Source organism: Cetorhinus maximus, unplaced genomic scaffold (assembly GCF_964194155.1).
Source record: "Cetorhinus maximus unplaced genomic scaffold, sCetMax3.hap1.1 HAP1_SCAFFOLD_2058, whole genome shotgun sequence".
Lineage (NCBI taxonomy): Eukaryota > Metazoa > Chordata > Chondrichthyes > Lamniformes > Cetorhinidae > Cetorhinus > Cetorhinus maximus.
In genome coordinates, this window is record NW_027597998.1 from 49,127 (window position 1) to 57,717 (window position 8,591).

Consider the following 8,591-nt stretch of genomic DNA (forward strand, 5'->3'; position numbering starts at 1 on the left):
ACAGGAGGAGGCCCATTCCACCCCCTTGAGCCTGTGACACAGGAACAGGAGGAGGCCCATTCCACCCCCTCGAGCCTGTTACACAGGAAGAGGAGGAGGCCCATTCAGCCCCTTCTCGAGCCTGTTACACAGGAACAGGAGGAGGCCCATTCAGCCCCCCTCGAGACTGTTACACAGGAACAGGAGGAGGCCCATTCAGCCCCCCTCGAGACTGTTACACAGGAACAGGAGGAGGCCCATTCAGCCCCTTCTCGAGCCTGTTACACAGGAACAGGAGGAGGCCCATTCAGCCCCTTCTCGAGCCTGTTACACAGGAACAGGAGGAGGCCCATTCAGCCCCTTCTCGAGCCTGTTACACAGGAACAGGAGGAGGCCCATTCAGCCCCTTCTCGAGCCTGTTACACAGGAACAGGAGGAGGCCCATTCAGTCCATTGAGCCTGTTACACAGGAACAGGAGGAGGCCCATTCCACCCCCTTGAGCCTGTTACACAGGAATAGGAGGAGGCCCATTCAGCCCCTTCTCGAACCTGTTACATAGGAACAGGAAGAGGCCCATTCAGCCCCCTCGAGCCTGTTACACAGGAACAGGAGGAGGCCCATTCAGCCCCTCGAGCCTGTTACACAGGAACAGGAGGAGGCCCATTCAGCCCCTCGAGCCTGTTACACAGGAACAGGAGGAGGCCCATTCAGCCCCTTCTCGAGCCTGTTACACAGGAACAGGAGGAGGCCCATTCAGCCCCCTCGAGCCTGTTACACAGGAACAGGAGGAGGCCCATTCAGCCCCCTCGAGCCTGTTACACAGGAACAGGAGGAGGCCCATTCAGCCCCCTCGAGCCTGTTACACAGGAACAGGAGGAGGCCCATTCAGCCCCCTCGAGCCTGTTACACAGGAACAGGAGGAGGCCCATTCAGCCCCCTCGAGCCTGTTACACAGGAACAGGAGGAGGCCCATTCAGCCCCCTCGAGCCTGTTACACAGGAACAGGAGGAGGCCCATTCAGCCCCCTCGAGCCTGTTACACAGGAACAGGAGGAGGCCCATTCAGCCCCCTCGAGCCTGTTACACAGGAACAGGAGGAGGCCCATTCAGCCCCCTCGAGCCTGTTACACAGGAACAGGAGGAGGCCCATTCAGCCCCCTCGAGCCTGTTACACAGGAACAGGAGGAGGCCCATTCAGTCCTTCAAGCCTGTTACACAGGAACAGGAGGAGACCCATTCATAGAAACATAGAAATATAGTAAATAGGAGCAGGAGTCGGTCATTCGGCCCTTCGAGCCTGGTCTGCCATTGAATATGATCATGGCTGATCCTCTACCTCAGTGATGGACTCCTGCGCTCTCCCCCCATACCCCTTGATGCCTTTAGAATCCAGAAATATATCTATTTCCTTCTTAAATATATTCAGTGACTTGGTCTCCACAGCCTCTGTGGTAGAGAATTCCACAGGTTCACCACCCTCTGAGTGAAAAAGTTTCCCCTCATCTCACTCCTAAATGATCTACCTCTTATCCTGAGACTGTGACCCCTTGTTCCAGACCACCCCACCAGCCGGAGGAAATATTATCCCTCCATCCAGGTGGTGGTGGTCCCCATGTGTCTGCTGCCCTTGTCCTTCTAGATGGTAGTTGTCGTGGGTTTGGAAGGTGCTGTCGAAGGAGCCTTGGCGAGTTGCTGCAGTGCATCTTGTAGATGGTACACACACTGCTGCTACTGTGCGTCGGTGGTGGAGGGAGTGAATGTTTGTGGATGTGGTGCCAATCAAGCGGGGCTGCTTTGTCCTGGACGGTGTCGAGCTTCTTGAGTGTTGTGGGAGCTGCACTCATCCAGGGCAAGTGGGGAGTATTCCATCACACTCCTGACTTGTGCCTTGTAGATGGTGGACAGGCTTTGGGGGAGTCAGGAGGTGAGTTACTCACCGCAGGATTCCTAGCCTCTGACCTGCCCTTGTAGCCACAGTATTTATCTGGCTAGTCCAGTTCAGTTTCTGGTCAATGGTAACCCCCCAGGATGTTGATAGTGGGGGATTCAGTGATGGTAATGCCATTGAACGTCAAGGGGCGATGGTTGGATTCTCTCTTGACAGAGATGGTCATTGCCTGGCACTTGTGTGGCGTGAATGATGCATAAGTCAGAACGTCTTGCTGTAAAAAGCATTGGACAATCAGAGAGAGGCTTCCTGGTCAGAACACAAAGTCAACATGTGTGGCAAAACAATATTTTTATTGCAGGTATTAAGGTTCTCAATATTTACAGAGTTATGAAACATCGCAACTTAAATACAATTGAAGCATGGGTGGATAAAGCATTTACTCGCCCCCAATGGACCCACTTTCAAACAGAGCAGCTCCTTTCCCTGTCTGTGGGTGTTACCTACACCACATGGGACTGCAGCGGTTCAAGAAGGCAGCTCACCGCTGCCTCCCCCAGGGGGCAGTTAGGGATGGGCGGTGAAGGCTGGTCCTGATGGTGTTTCAGCGAAGTGGGGTCAGAGGGCAGCGGTGAGCCGCCCCAGGGCATTTCGGACCCCCTTTTAACTTCACCCTGTTCCCATTGGAAGTTCTTCCGCCCGCTTTCAGCGGGAGAAATGTTTATGGGGACCGGTCGCTCTGTATTGACGTTCCCGTGCCACTTGACGCGTTTGCGAGCGGGGATTGCGCGAGAGCTGATGGGGGCGTCTGCAGGCGACGGGGAAGGAAGCTGTGGACTGCAGGAAGGTATCGATGGCCTTGGTCGGGTGGGCAGAGAAGGGGCAGCTACAGGTCGAGTGTGCTTCATCCCTAAATACACCCAAAAAAACACACTTTTTATTCTTAACCTCATCAACCTTTAGAGCAACGAGTTTCTGACTCGAGCCAACATGACCTCACTGACACGAGGGGGGGTTTGTAACCAAACGGGATAGATTTTGGGTCAGGAGGTTGGAGGGGAATCGAGGGGAGTTTTTTTTCCACCCCAGGGGGGTATCTGGAACTCACGGCCTGGATGGGTGGTCCGAGGCAGAAACCCTCATCGCGTTTAAAACATACCCGGATATACATCCAAAGTGTCGTTGACCCACAAGGCTGGACAACCAAGAGCTGGAAGGCGAGAATAGGGCTAGGAGCCGGCGCGACGGGCAAAATAGCCTTCCCTCCGTGCCATAAAGCTGCCACGATTCGATAAGACGGCGGTTGTGATGCCTTTCTCGGTCAAATAGGGTGCGAGGCGGGAGCCAAACGCTGGAGATGAGGCCTCCGATCCGGGGTCCAGGAGAAATCAGATCCTTGGATTTGGGAGGCCCCGGGAGTGATGTTAGGCCGCACTGTAAGCGGCGGAGGTGGAAGTGTGAATGATAAAGAGATACTGAAAGATGAAGGGAAGGGGCAAAACTGTGACGAATGGACTGCAGTGTTGGCAAGTCTGAGGTCATCCATTTTGAACCAAAAAAGAGGACAGAACAGGGGCATTTCTAAATGGTGGAAACCTCAAAACGATGGAGATCCAAAGAGACTTGGGGAGGGTCAGCTACACAAATCATTACAATATCACAAACAGGTACAGATAATAATTAAAACAACGAATGGAACACTGGTCTTTCCATCTCAAGGATTAGAAGACAAGGTAGGGGTCACACCTCAGCCTATACAAAGGCCCTGGTTAAACCACACCTGGGAGTCACTGTGAGACGCTCTGGGCCCCACACCTCAGGAAGGATGTACTGACCTCGGAGGGAGCGCAGTGTCGATTTACCAGAATGAGACCAAGACTCCGAGGGTTAAATTACGAGGAAGATTAAACACAATCTCGGCTTCTATCCCCTGGAATTTAGAGGGTAAGGGGGGGGGATTTGATCAAAGTTTTGAGATATTAAGGGGATCAGAGCGGGGTCGATAGAGAGAAACTATTTCCCCTGGTTGGGGGGAGTTTGGGACTCGGGGGCAGAGTCTAAAAATGAGAGGCCGACCTTTCAGGAGTGAAATTAGGAAACATTCCTACACACAAAGGGTGGGGGAAGTTTGGAATTCTCTTCCACAAACGGCAATTGATCAATTGTTAATTTTAAATGGGTGAGATTGATAGATTTTTGTTCTCCAGGAGGGATTAAGGGATTCGGGGCAAAGGCGGGTATGTGGAGTTAGGTCCCAGATCAGCCAGGATCTCATTGAATGGAGTGTTATGACCGAGATGGGAGGAGTGCACTGTCTGTCTCTAGGTCCACTGCTCCACGGGTCACACCAGATACTTAAGTGACTTCTCCAGCGAGCTATATGGTCAAATATGTGCTTTACCCATTAGTCTCAGAATGACCACTCAATGCCAGGTTTCTTCAATAAACAACAAAATTATTAGTTTATCATAAAACCAGCCTTGTCAAGTGGAAACGCAAAGCTTGTTAACATACAGTCTGAAAAATGAAAGTATAATAAGTATAACACACACTTTTAATGGCGCAGAAGGAGGCCATTCAGCCCATCGTGTCTGCACCAGCTCTCCAAATGAGCATTATGACCTAGTGCCATTGCCCTGCCTTTACCCCGTACCCCTGCACATTGTTTCTATTCAAATAATCATCTGATGCCCTCTTGAATGCCTCGATTGAGCCTGCCCTGCACCACACGTCCAGGCAGTGTGTTCCAGACCCAAAGCATTCACTGTGTGAAAAATACACACGCGTGCGCACACACTCCCTCGCGCACACATGCTCCCTCGCGCACACACACACGCACGTGCTCCCTCGCGCACATGCGCGCACACACGCACGCGCTCCCTCACGTGCACACACTCCCTCGTGCACACGCGCTCCCTCGTGCACATGCGCACACACGCACGCGCTCCCTCGCGCACATGCACACACACGCACGCGCTCCCTCACGCACATGCGCACACACACGCACGCGCTCCCTCGCACGCGCACACGCATGCGCTCCCTCGCGCGCGCACGCTCCCTCGCGCACACACGCACACACACACGCACACGCACTCCCTTGCACACACACACGCACGCGCTCCCTCGCGTGCGCGCACACGCAAGCGCACACACACGCACGCTCGCTCGCACACACACACTCCAAAAAAAAATCAAAATGAAATAGAGGAAATCTGCAAAAAAGGTTAAAAGTAAATGGTTTAAAGGAACAGGATAGATGGTGGAGCCCTTGAAATGGTGTCCAGGTTTTTCGGTTGGTTTCTCAGCACTGGCCTACGAAACAATCGATGAATCTTGCACGACTTCTCAGGCAGACTCGAGGAAAACTTGCAGTCAATCAATTTCAGAACGTAAAGAGGTTTCGGAGCCAACTTCCATCCACTCTCTCTCTGCTTTGGGACTGTGTCTGGAGCTTCAGGAGCTGGTGTGTCCTCCGCCCAAGTAGTTGATCTTTCTTTCTGCAAAGCCTACAGGCTTTTAAGACACAGCTTTCCAGGCACAGGGAACTTTTTCCAAAGCCATAAACAGGGGTCAACAGGTTTCCGGCTTCCCTAAAGCCGCTTAGTTCCCCTTCCTTGTCAGATTCTTCCTTTCCCATGAGCAGCAGCCGTCAGAGACCTTTAAAAAGTCAGTGCCTTTTTTAAAAAAAAAACGCAAATCCCTCCAGAACGTTCTCAGCCCTTGAAGATGAATTATTTTCTGTGATTAAAGCGTTTGTGACAGGAGGAACAGGATGGAGGGGCTGAATGGCCTCCTCCTGTCCCTGTGTTTCCAATGTCGAGGGATACAGGTCCTGGCAGAGCAATGGGAGTCAAGGCTTTGGGCCTATGGGCTAATGTGAACACGTCAACCCGCCGGTATAGAACGTCTTGTCTTGACCACCCTCAAGTTCCCACGGCCACTCAATTCACTTTGCAATTAGCCTTAAATGCAACATCTGAAGGCAGCCGGAATTGCCAATAAATAATGTCAAGAAGGCCGATAAATAATAATCTCATCTACTCATATGTACACTAGGCCACGCCACCCCACTCCCACACAATAACAATATCAATTGCCGGTGACAAGGAGATATAAACACGCGATGATCCAACACAGAGCTCCGGTCACTGTTCGAGAACTTCCATTGCAGAGAGTTCCATCACAGCATTCAAAGGATTTCCCAAGGTTGATCCCAAAGATAAACTCTGTGGAGTTCAGGGAACAAATGGATTTGGATACACATCCTTGGAAATCAACCATGATATTACGTCCACCTATCAGAAAGAACCACAGATTGAAATTCTATGTTAATAGTTTGTTATCCTTCTCCAGGAGGGAGTCCATGTGCTTTAAGCCCCCTCACACAGCTACAGGAGAAAGGGGAGAGGTTCTAAGCAGCTCCTCCAAATTCACTTCCATGTTTACAAGACTTACCCAACAAGGCAGGCTCCATCTGACAACATATAAATGGGGATAAAATACTGTGGGTGCTGGAATTCAGAAAGGACCACAGAAAGTGCTGGAGTGCTGCTCTGTCGGAGGGTAAGTACTGAGGGAGTGCTGCACTGTCGGAGGGTCAGTGCTGAGGGAGTGCTGCTCTGTCGGAGGGTCAGTACTGAGGGAGTGCTGCACTGTCGGAGGGTCAGTACTGAGGGAGTGCTGCACTGTCGGAGGGTCAGTACTGAGGGAGTGCTGCACTGTTGGAGTGTCAGTACTCAGGGAGTGCTGCACTGTCAGAGGGTCAGTACTGAGGGAGTGCCGCTCTGTCGGAGGGTCAGCGCTGAGGGAGTGCTGCACTGTCGGAGGGTCAGTACTGAGGGAGTGCTGCACTGTCGGAGGGTCAGTACTGAGGGAGTGCTGCACTGTCGGAGGGTCAGTACTGAGGGAGTGCTGCACTGTCGGAGGGTCACTACTGAGGGAGTGCTGCACTGTCGGAGGGTCAGTACTGAGGGAGTGCTGCACTGTTGGAGGGTCAGTACTGAGGGAGCGCTGCTCTGTCGGAGGGTCAGTACTGAAGGAGCGCTGCACTGTTGGAGGGTCAGTACTGTGGGAGTGCTGCACTGTCGGAGGGTCAGTACTGAGGGAGTGCTGCACTGTCGGAGGGTCAGTACAGTGAGGCAGTGGAGCGTTAGCCTGGATTATGAAGTAGGACTCGAACACACGACCTTAACTAACAGAAGCAAGAGAGCTGAACCATCTGGATTCCACAGCTGGGAAATGGAGATTTGTCCCGTCTGGGGTCTCTGTAGCCAGACACTCTGAATAAGACAAATCGTATCTCGTACCAAGACCTGTCCATCCACAAACTCCTCTCGCTCACTGACCTACACTGGCTCCCGGCTTGGCAACACCGGCAGTTTAAAATTCTCATTCTTGTTTTCATATCCCTCCTCACCCACTCTATCTCTTTTACAGCCCCGACAACCCTCCCTATCTCTGTAACCTCCTCCAGCTCCTACAACCCTCCCTATCTCTGTAACCTCCTCCAGTCTCTACAACCCTCCCTATCTCTGTAACCTCCTCCAGCCCCTACAACCCTCCCTATCTCTGTAACCTCCTCCAGCCCCGACAACCCTCCCTATCTCTGTAACCTCCTCCAGCCCCTATGACCCTCCCTATCTCTGTAACCTCCTCCAGCTCCTACAACCCTCCCCATCTCTGTAACCTCCTCCAGCCCTGACAACCCTCCCTATCTCTGTAACCTCCTCCAGCCCCGACAACCCTCCCTATCTCTGTAATCTCCTCCAGCCCTGACAACCCTCCCTATCTCTGTAACCTCCTCCAGCCCCGACAACCCTCCCTATCTCTGTAACCTCCTCCAGCCCCTACGACCCTCCCTATCTCTGTAACCTCCTCCAGCCCCGACAACCCTCCCTATCTCTGTAACCTCCTCCAGCCCCTACGACCCTCCCTATCTCTGTAACCTCCTCCAGCCCCTACGACCCTCCCTATCTCTGTAACCTCCTCCAGCCCCTACAATCCTCCCTATCTCTGTAACCTCCTCCAGCCCCTATAACCCTCCGAGATCTCTGCGCTCCTCCAATTCCGGCCTCTTGACCATCCCCCGATTCCCATCGCTCCACCATTGGCGGCCGTGCCTTCAGCTGCCTGGGGACATAAGCTCTGGAATTCCCTCCCTAAACCTCTCCACCTCCCCCTCTCTCTCTCTCCGCCTTTAAGATGCTTCTTTAAATCCGCCCTTTTGGACCAATTATTTGGTCGCCTGCCCCTAATATCTCCTTATTTTTTTTATTCTTTCACGGGATGTGGGCGTCGCTGGCTGGGCCCAGCATTTATTGCCCATTCCTAGTTACCCCTTGAGAAGGCGGTGGTGAGCTGCCTTCTTGAGCCGCTGCAGTCCATGTGGTGCAGGTACACCCACAGTGCTGTTAGGGAGGGAGTTCCAGGATTTTGACCCAGCGACAGTGAAGGAACGGCCGATAGATTTCCAAGTCAGGATGGTGAGTGGCTTAGAGGGGAACTTCCAGCTGGTGGTGTTCCCCATGTGTCTGCTGCCCTTGTCCTTCTAGATGGTAGTGGTCGTGGGTTTGGAAGGTGCTGTCTAAGGAGCCTTGGTGAGTTCCTGCAGTGCATCTTGTAGATGGTACACACACTGCTGCTACTGTGCGTCGGTGGTGGAGGGAGTGAATGTTTGTGGATGGGGTGCCAATCAAGCGGGGCTGCTTTGTCCTGGATGGTGTTG